Raw genomic sequence first — 7,698 nt, forward strand, 5'->3', positions numbered from 1 at the left:
AAGCTAGTTTGGGTTCGTGCTGAGGGGGACTGATGATGTATGTAGAAGCTGGCAGCAGCCTGGATTTTGGCTTATTGGTAGCACTACCGGTGGTCATGCAAATGCTTGCTCTTTGGAGCGATTTTCACAAAACTGCTGGGAACTTCTCATTGCTTTAGCATCTACCTTTCTGTTGGCCATCTGAAGCGGACATGCTCAACAGGCACCACAGTGTGAGCCAAGTGGCAGGCAGGCAGGTGAACAGGCGGGCGCTGTGGTTGCCCACTTCGGAAAGCAGGCTAAAAAATAGCCTGCATCCCACAAGGGCTGTAATAAATCCCCTGTAAATAAGCAGAGGCTGTTGCTCCCCGTTCCCCTGGCCGCCAGCCAGGTGAGTGACAGCATCAGTGATGGCCCGTGGCTGCCAAAGCAGCCTGCCAGCGCTCCTACCCTTCCTGCCGTCACTGTGCCGCCGCGAGACCCGCACTGCATGCTGCCAAGCCCTCCTGGCCTCCCGACAACCTCCTGCTTCGCTCTCCTTAGCTTTTCCTGTCACCTGCATATAGACACGTCTACACTGGCAAACCCCGGCCGTTCTCTGCCGCCGCCAAAAAGGAGTGGTTTGGCTGTGCTGATTCAAAGCCTAGAGTTAGCAGAGCAGCTATATTCCCTGGGTCCTCCTTCTTGCCCTTTTTGAAGGCTGGAGTGACAACGGCTTTCTTGCAGTCCTCAGGCACCTCTCCTGCTCCCCCTGACCTTTGAAGTTGCTGAAATGGCCTCAATTAGGGGCGAGGAAGAAAGGGCACTGAGCTGCAGTCTGACGCATTACCCCTATCCGACTTGATTTGACTCTCCTAATGAGGATTTTAAAAATAGTTTCTTCCAGGTTTCTCTGCTGAGCCAGTAATGGACTAGATTTCTCATCAGGCCAGGAGAGGGCTGGGGAGGTGGGGCAGGCACGGGAACTGCAGGGATCCCGGGATATCCCGGGATGTTACACAGGTGCAGCCATGACGGACGGGGGTTCAGGCGCGATGCCTCCCTGGGAAGTCACGACACATCCATCGGAGGTTTGGGAGCACTTAATACAGCCTGATCTCCGCAGAGGAATACTTCATGGAGGAGAGGCTGGCATCGGCTGCCAGACTGTAATCTCTGCTATGTCGGTGACTCATCCGTGACTTAGGGTAATTTATCTCTCTCTCTGCTCTTACCAGTGGAAAGGGGAAATATGACTTACTAACACAGATCCCAAAGGTACTGGAGAAGTTTAATTAGTTTCAGCAAAAGAATGGACCTTGAGTTTGTCTCTACCAAACACAAAACCGTGGTCAAAGATGTCATTTAACTTCGGTGTGCCCCCCGGGTCGTGCTCCTAGGGAGCAAGGCGTGTGGCTGCAGACAAGCCTTGCTCGCCCCTGCTCCCGAGTCGCTCTCATGGTAATTAATCAGAGCTTTTCAAAAGACATTTGCTAGCCGTTTCCCCATTCAAAATCCTAAAATAGTTGTCAGTAGCTATTTAAAGCCCGTCACAGAACAGCACACCACAGACACAAACAAAACCTTTCTGGGTCAACCCAGCCTTGCCGCTGTTTATAAACAGGACACACAAACGGACAGTCACATTGCACAGATAAGCACCGAAACTCGCAGTCGTAAAGAACGTCCCCCCGGAGGTTTGTATGGCTAAACGAACAGGTCACGCCGCTCGGCTTTAATCACCTGCCTATGGGCTCTTACCTAGAAACAGGCATCAAAGGTTTGGGTAACACTTGATATTTCTAGAGACATTTGCAGCTTAGCTGACAAAAACGCCTCTGCAAACACACCTGGGCAGCCACCCGGCGGGAGAGGACCTTGGCGCGCGCTCAGGCGGGTGGAGGGAGCAGTGCTGCTCGGTGCCGCGGAGCCGCGGAGCCGCGGCCCCGGACCGGGCGGTCTGCAAGGAAACGCTACGTGAAAACACCGGCACAGAAAACGAGAACGCCATCTAAATGACCTAGCCGCAGAGGCACGCAAGCTCTAACGCTGACCGAGTGTTTATTCTGCAGTTATTCTTCGAAGTGGCGGTAAGGTCATGCCTATAAATAAATCATCACAGCCCTGAGGAGCCCTGCGCAGCTTCCTGGGCATCATGCACCGCGGCAAACTGCATCTGCCCTGAAAGAGGAGGCAGGCACTGGCCGCTCCTTCCAGTGCAGCGATGGGACCCTCCGTTCCTTAATCCCTCGGATGAATAATGCAGTGCTTCCAGCGCGACCGCGCTCGCGGCGCGGGGCAGAGACGGGGCCACCGGGCTGAGTCGTGCCCGCGAGCGCAGGTGCCCTGGGGCACGTGCACACGCGCGTGCGCCGCCCCACGCGGTCAGCACACGCGCGCTACGTGTGTGGCTTGACCTGCGTAGCTAACCTGGAGCAGGGAATTAACGCAAATTCCTGCTCCACGGGCAGAAGAAAGCGGAACGCACTGCTTCCACCTAACTCTACGGCACGCCGCACAGGTGCCGCCCTACCCGCGGGAAATCAGCGCTGCCCGCGTCGCTCTGGACCAGCAAAGGGGCAGCTTTGGCCATTGCTCTGCTGGGCGTACCGGGACAGTCTGTCCATGCCCAAGGAATCACCTGGGAACAAAGAAATCCGCTGGCAGAGCGGGCGCCGCGCAGGAGGCAGTCCGTACGCGGCGCGCGGTGCGCGGGCTTACGCGGGACGGGCAGCCCGGAGCGACGCGCTTGCAGTTTGGCTGCACGGCGTGCTGCGCCACTGCTGCGAGTCAAAATCCTCCAGGGGTGAAAGGAAACGGTCATGCGTAGGGAGTCATCTGATTGCGAGTGTATTTTAATATTTATGCGTTGCAGAGCTTACTATAAATTATTTTGCAAGCAGAAATTTAAATGATGAAGAGAGAAAGCATTCGGACCAGTGCAAGGGTTGAGTTGTGCAGGGTTTGCATGTTCTGTGACTGACTTACAGGGCCGTTATGCTGAAACTACTCGCTGTTCTTCTGCAAAATAATTGGATTTGGGAAGAATAAATCATTATTAATTTTAACAGTATTATTACTCCATCCTCATCCTAAAGCTTCTACTGACCTTCAGTAGCACAGATCAGATCCACGCAGCATGTTTTAACCTCAAACCACTTTAAAATATTAATCCTTATGCCTGGCACTGGCGTTATTATCCCGTTCTGCAGCTGCAGTGAGCGTAGCAGAGAGATGGCGTGAGCTGCCCGGCGCTGCGGGGAGCAGCGGATGATAGAACACAGCAGTGCTTTAGAGAAAAAAGCTCATCTCAGCCTGGATGCTGGATGTGGCTAAGCTGTGAAAGCAGGGACGGGGACAGCGCACGGCCTGGGTCAGCCCTGTGCCGGCGGCACCATAGTGCTGGGAAGCAGACTGAACCCATCACGAGGTACCAAGGCTCTTGCAGCAGCATCTGCTCTGTTTAGGAGGAAAATAAGCATGTTAAGGTCTGCTTAGGGTAAAATTTTATATGCCATTTTTCCAGTTAAAATAAAATATACAGATACATTGGGATGGAAAACAACGTCTGATTTTAACTTTTTTTGCTTCGGAAAAGAGAAGGGTGCAGGAAGGCTTCCAAGCGAGAAAACTGAATACATTCTTTTTGATTGTTTTTCATAAAGAATGGGAAATGTTGACTAAAATGAAAATATAGCAGGAAAGGGTCACTTTTGATTTAAAAGGCATTTCTCTCAAAAGCTGTTCTGATAGAAAATCTGTGATCAATAACCAGTTTATAAGCCATAACGAACTGAATTGAAAATGGCTGGTAGAAGCATTCACATCCTACGGCAGCGTTACAAGGATGAAGGCACCTTCCCACGTGTTGTCAAACGCTGTGCAAGGAAGAGGTGTTGCCAGTAGCAACTCTGAGCGTTTCACCTGTTTGCAGGTCCCTGTCGCCTCTGCCAGCACCGTTTCCTGGGCCCTGGTCCTGCTGCGTGGCGCATGTTGCCAATGGCTCTGCACTTAATTCTCTTTCATTTGCTTTTCACCAGGAGTGCAGCTGGAGCTACCTGGAACGGAGAGGGATTAACGCAGATCTTTACAGGGTACCTGGCCGCCCCTTGTAGCTAGGTTCACCTTCTGGAATTTGATCCTGTGCTTGTTCGGGCTCCCAGTGAAGCCAAGCCCCAGGTGTCAGTGTGGCACGGACTGGCACATTAAAAACAAGGAATTCCAAGGGAATTCCAAGAAGAGACAAAGTGAAGTTGCCCAAGGGCTCTGCAGCTAATCCATGTATGCATGCACCCATCTCTTCCTGAAATCAGAAACTGCCAGCTCTAGAAATTAAGAGGGAGTCCATCTATCTCGCATCATACAGGAGCAAAGCCATGTAGGGAGCTTACCTTCTTCCAGGTGTGGCTGGCAGGTGAGCTCCAGCCTTCCTGTCTCTGCATAGATCCTATTTCCCAGTGGTCAGGATACTGATCTGCTCACTCAGATTGGTATCTCTGAGTGAGATAGTTTCTGAAGACTTAACAAAACACAGAAAACAAAATGAAAATGCTAACTGAGATTTTTAGTGAATAAATGACATTAATCACTCTAAACAAGCATTTTGAAACACTGAGCAGTTCTCTGAAAAAAAACACATCCACTTTTCCCACTGACGCTTCTCCCTGACCATGCTTAGCACTCCTCTAACCTCAGCCCAAGGGAAGGCAGCCAAAGTGTTGCTGCAGACAGCAGTTGTCAAGACAGTCTCTGATTTAAATAGGGACGAGGTCATTTAATGCTTTGCAGATGGTAAACAGCACACTGCGCTTCAGCAGGAGATAAGCTGGCAGATGCCGCAGCCCGTGGCCACCGGGCCAACCCCGCTCGCGCCGGCCGGTTGGCGGTGGGCAGGCGGCCACGTCGTGCTGCCACCGTGCAGAGAGTCCGGCTCGCGGGGCCCGAGCCCGGCCGCGGCCGCCCTGGCATCGGACGGACCAGGGGGACCCTGCTGGGATCAGTCCAGCATTGACTGGCTGCACCGTCAAGCCAGGCGGGGAGAAGCCTGTGAACACAGGCTTGTCCTGAACACCGTTAGATTTTCATCAAGGTTTTTCCTATGCATAAAATAGCCTGAAAGACAGAGACCAAAGTGCTGGTGATATATATCCCGATCTGTTCTTCTTGGATCTGTGAAAAAGTTGCGCTCAACTCTGAAATACCCGATCTTTTCTGGTTCTCCATTGGAAAACATTTTTTGTTGTTTCTCTGAATCTATTCTTTAAATGACAACTCTGAAAGACTTGAGTCAGTGTCTTTTGTAACTGCAGCTAAAAAAAGGGTAGATGAAATACCTGCAAAGAAGTTTGATGGAGCAAAAAGAGCATCAGAACAAAAGCAGGTGTCAGTCTGCATGAATATTTCTGGAAAAGGGAAAAGCACAAAGTGTTCATATTAGAGACGTTTTGATTATAATTCCCCCCCACAATGACTGTGCAGTTACAGCTAAGAATTATTCAGAGGCATTAAAAATGAGCACTACAGAAAAAAAGAAAAGAAAAGAAAAAAGCTAGACCAGCATCTTACGTCTGGTCAGGTATCATGCCACCCGTTATCCACCTCCCTAAAACAATCATGTTGCTATTTATGACAAGTTTTGTTCATATCTAACATATCTACGAATGTGGTTGGAATTTGCCACTGTTGGACATTCGCTTTAAAGTGTTACGTGCCTGTTTTCAGGTGAAATTCAAGGGTTCTCTAGCTTACCGTTTGGGACTCCTTCCCCAGAAACTTAATCTTCCTTTTCACTCGGCAACATGCTGCCGGAATGCAATCGTCTCTGAGAGCTCCTGGCCACGGTAGCATTATTTACATGAGAATTTTCAAAATATGTTGTTTTCAGGAAAAAGAAAAAGATAAAGTTACAGAGGCCAGAGGAATAAAAATGAAGTTACGTACACAGACATTCCCCTCGAAGATCTCCTTGGCCTGTCCTTCCTAAGATAGTCGGTGATGATGACTAAGACCAAGAATGACGGTTCTGGCCAGCTCTCAAGACTACCCTAGGGCTTTCTTGATTTTAAAATTGTGCTGTAAAGCCACATTTTGGATTATCGCTCCAATGTGAGCAGAGTCCATTCCAACTGCAAATCTACGTCTCACCCGTTCACCCAGCCAGGAGAGTGCCCAAGGTCTGGGGACACAAACCATACTTACTCCTCCACAAGCCCCGAAGTCTCCCACATAGAGTCGTGCAGATCATTTGACTCGAAACGCCAGATACTGCAGCTCCGTCCACCTCCCCCTCAGCAAGGTTTTTGTCACACTTGCTACCCTCCGCGTCCATGAAAAATAGTCTCCAATGCAGTCCCTTCCATTGCCTCCAGAACCCAAGCTGAGTTTCTCCTAATGTGCTACCAGGCTGCCATTAACGGTCCTGAAACAGCCAGAAACTTCGGGCAAGTTAAACACCAGAATAAACCTCTAGTCTCTTGCTTTGCAGCTAGAAAACTTCAAAATAGATCATTTGTGAGGAAAATCAATTTTTCCATGTCCTACTCTCAGCCAGAGGTAGCCTGGCACTTTGGACCCTAGCACAGCATTTTAACACTCAAGGCTTTCACTCAAGCCACATTAAAATTACAGCTCCCAACAGCTGCAACGTATGCTCACAACCCATTCTGAAGACACACGTAAAAAACTAAAGCCTATACCGAGACCCCAGTTTCAGCCGCAAGACGTATTCATTAACGTAAGCACATAGACCCCAAATCCGATAAATACAAGATGCCGTGGAGTAACTTTCCTCTCTCCTACCCGTCTCTGCCTGCTGGTGTTGCCCAGCCCCACCTGGCTCTTCCCGAGTGGAGGAGGAGGGTGGGCAACCTGCCGCGTTTCTCCTGCGGGGCACGGTCATCGCATTGCTGGCGAATGGCTTTACGCAACACAGTGCAGTATGCATCCTATGCGCTCAGTGAGCTAAATATCTCACCGGTGCCGCTTTATTTTGCAGCCTCTGCCTGCATGCCACTTCTTGGATATAAAACTTTACGGAAAAGCATTCTGAGAGCTTTCAGCGAGTCCTGAGTTGGCTTTAAAGCTCATTTGCTGCCACCATTTTATACGCTGGAGTCTCGCTGATAAAAGCTTAGCAATCTGTAAGGAGAAATAAATGAAAAATCCCAAGCTGTTCTCATTCAGAAACAAAATTTTGGCACTACTTTCAACTGGGTGCTAGGGAAGAAAAAATAAAGTATGGTCCTGCTGTTTGGAGACCACTCAGCTGCCCGAGCCCTGGGGTCGCCGGATTACGTGGGTCACTACAAACTCTCCGGAGCCTGCGGCTGTGGAAAAGAGGTCTTCCCGGCAACCCGCGTTCCGGGAAGCGGTTTGAGCCCCACCAGCAGCCCCAAGCCGCGAGCCTGACCTGAGCCGGGGCTCTGCTGCGAGCGGCGGGGCCCTTCTCCCAAGCACGGGTTTAAAGGGTGCGGGCTGTCTTGAGTCGCCCGCGGTTGACTCCCGGACCCGGCGAGGCGGGCGCCTGGGGACGCGACACCCGGCCCGGGGCGCGCGGGCTGGGACGCCGAGAGCGAGAGCGCCGGGGATGCTCACGCGGCGCCACCGAGCCTCGTGCGCAGCCCCGGCATTGCTCCCGGGAGCCTGAGCCGGGACGGGTCTTTTTCCTAGCAAAAAGCCCGCGTCTCGGGCTCGAGTGCTCAGAACCCACGTCCGTCGTGTCCCCGTGTCCCATCTGTCACC

At 51.3% G+C, this 7,698-nt stretch overlaps 1 long non-coding RNA gene across 1 annotated transcript; it reads right to left on the reverse strand.

The window, feature by feature from the left end:
* Positions 1 to 2,809: 2,809 nt before the first annotated feature.
* Positions 2,810 to 4,606, reverse strand: LOC134142575 (uncharacterized). The gene is made up of 3 exons (XR_009958915.1): positions 4,350 to 4,606; positions 3,883 to 4,016; positions 2,810 to 3,417 (listed from the first exon to the last, which is right to left on the reverse strand). It is a non-coding gene; the product is annotated as an uncharacterized LOC134142575 (long non-coding RNA).
* Between the last annotated feature and the right edge of the window lie 3,092 nt (positions 4,607 to 7,698).

This window comes from Rhea pennata, chromosome 7 (assembly GCF_028389875.1).
Source record: "Rhea pennata isolate bPtePen1 chromosome 7, bPtePen1.pri, whole genome shotgun sequence".
Taxonomy (NCBI): domain Eukaryota; kingdom Metazoa; phylum Chordata; class Aves; order Rheiformes; family Rheidae; genus Rhea; species Rhea pennata.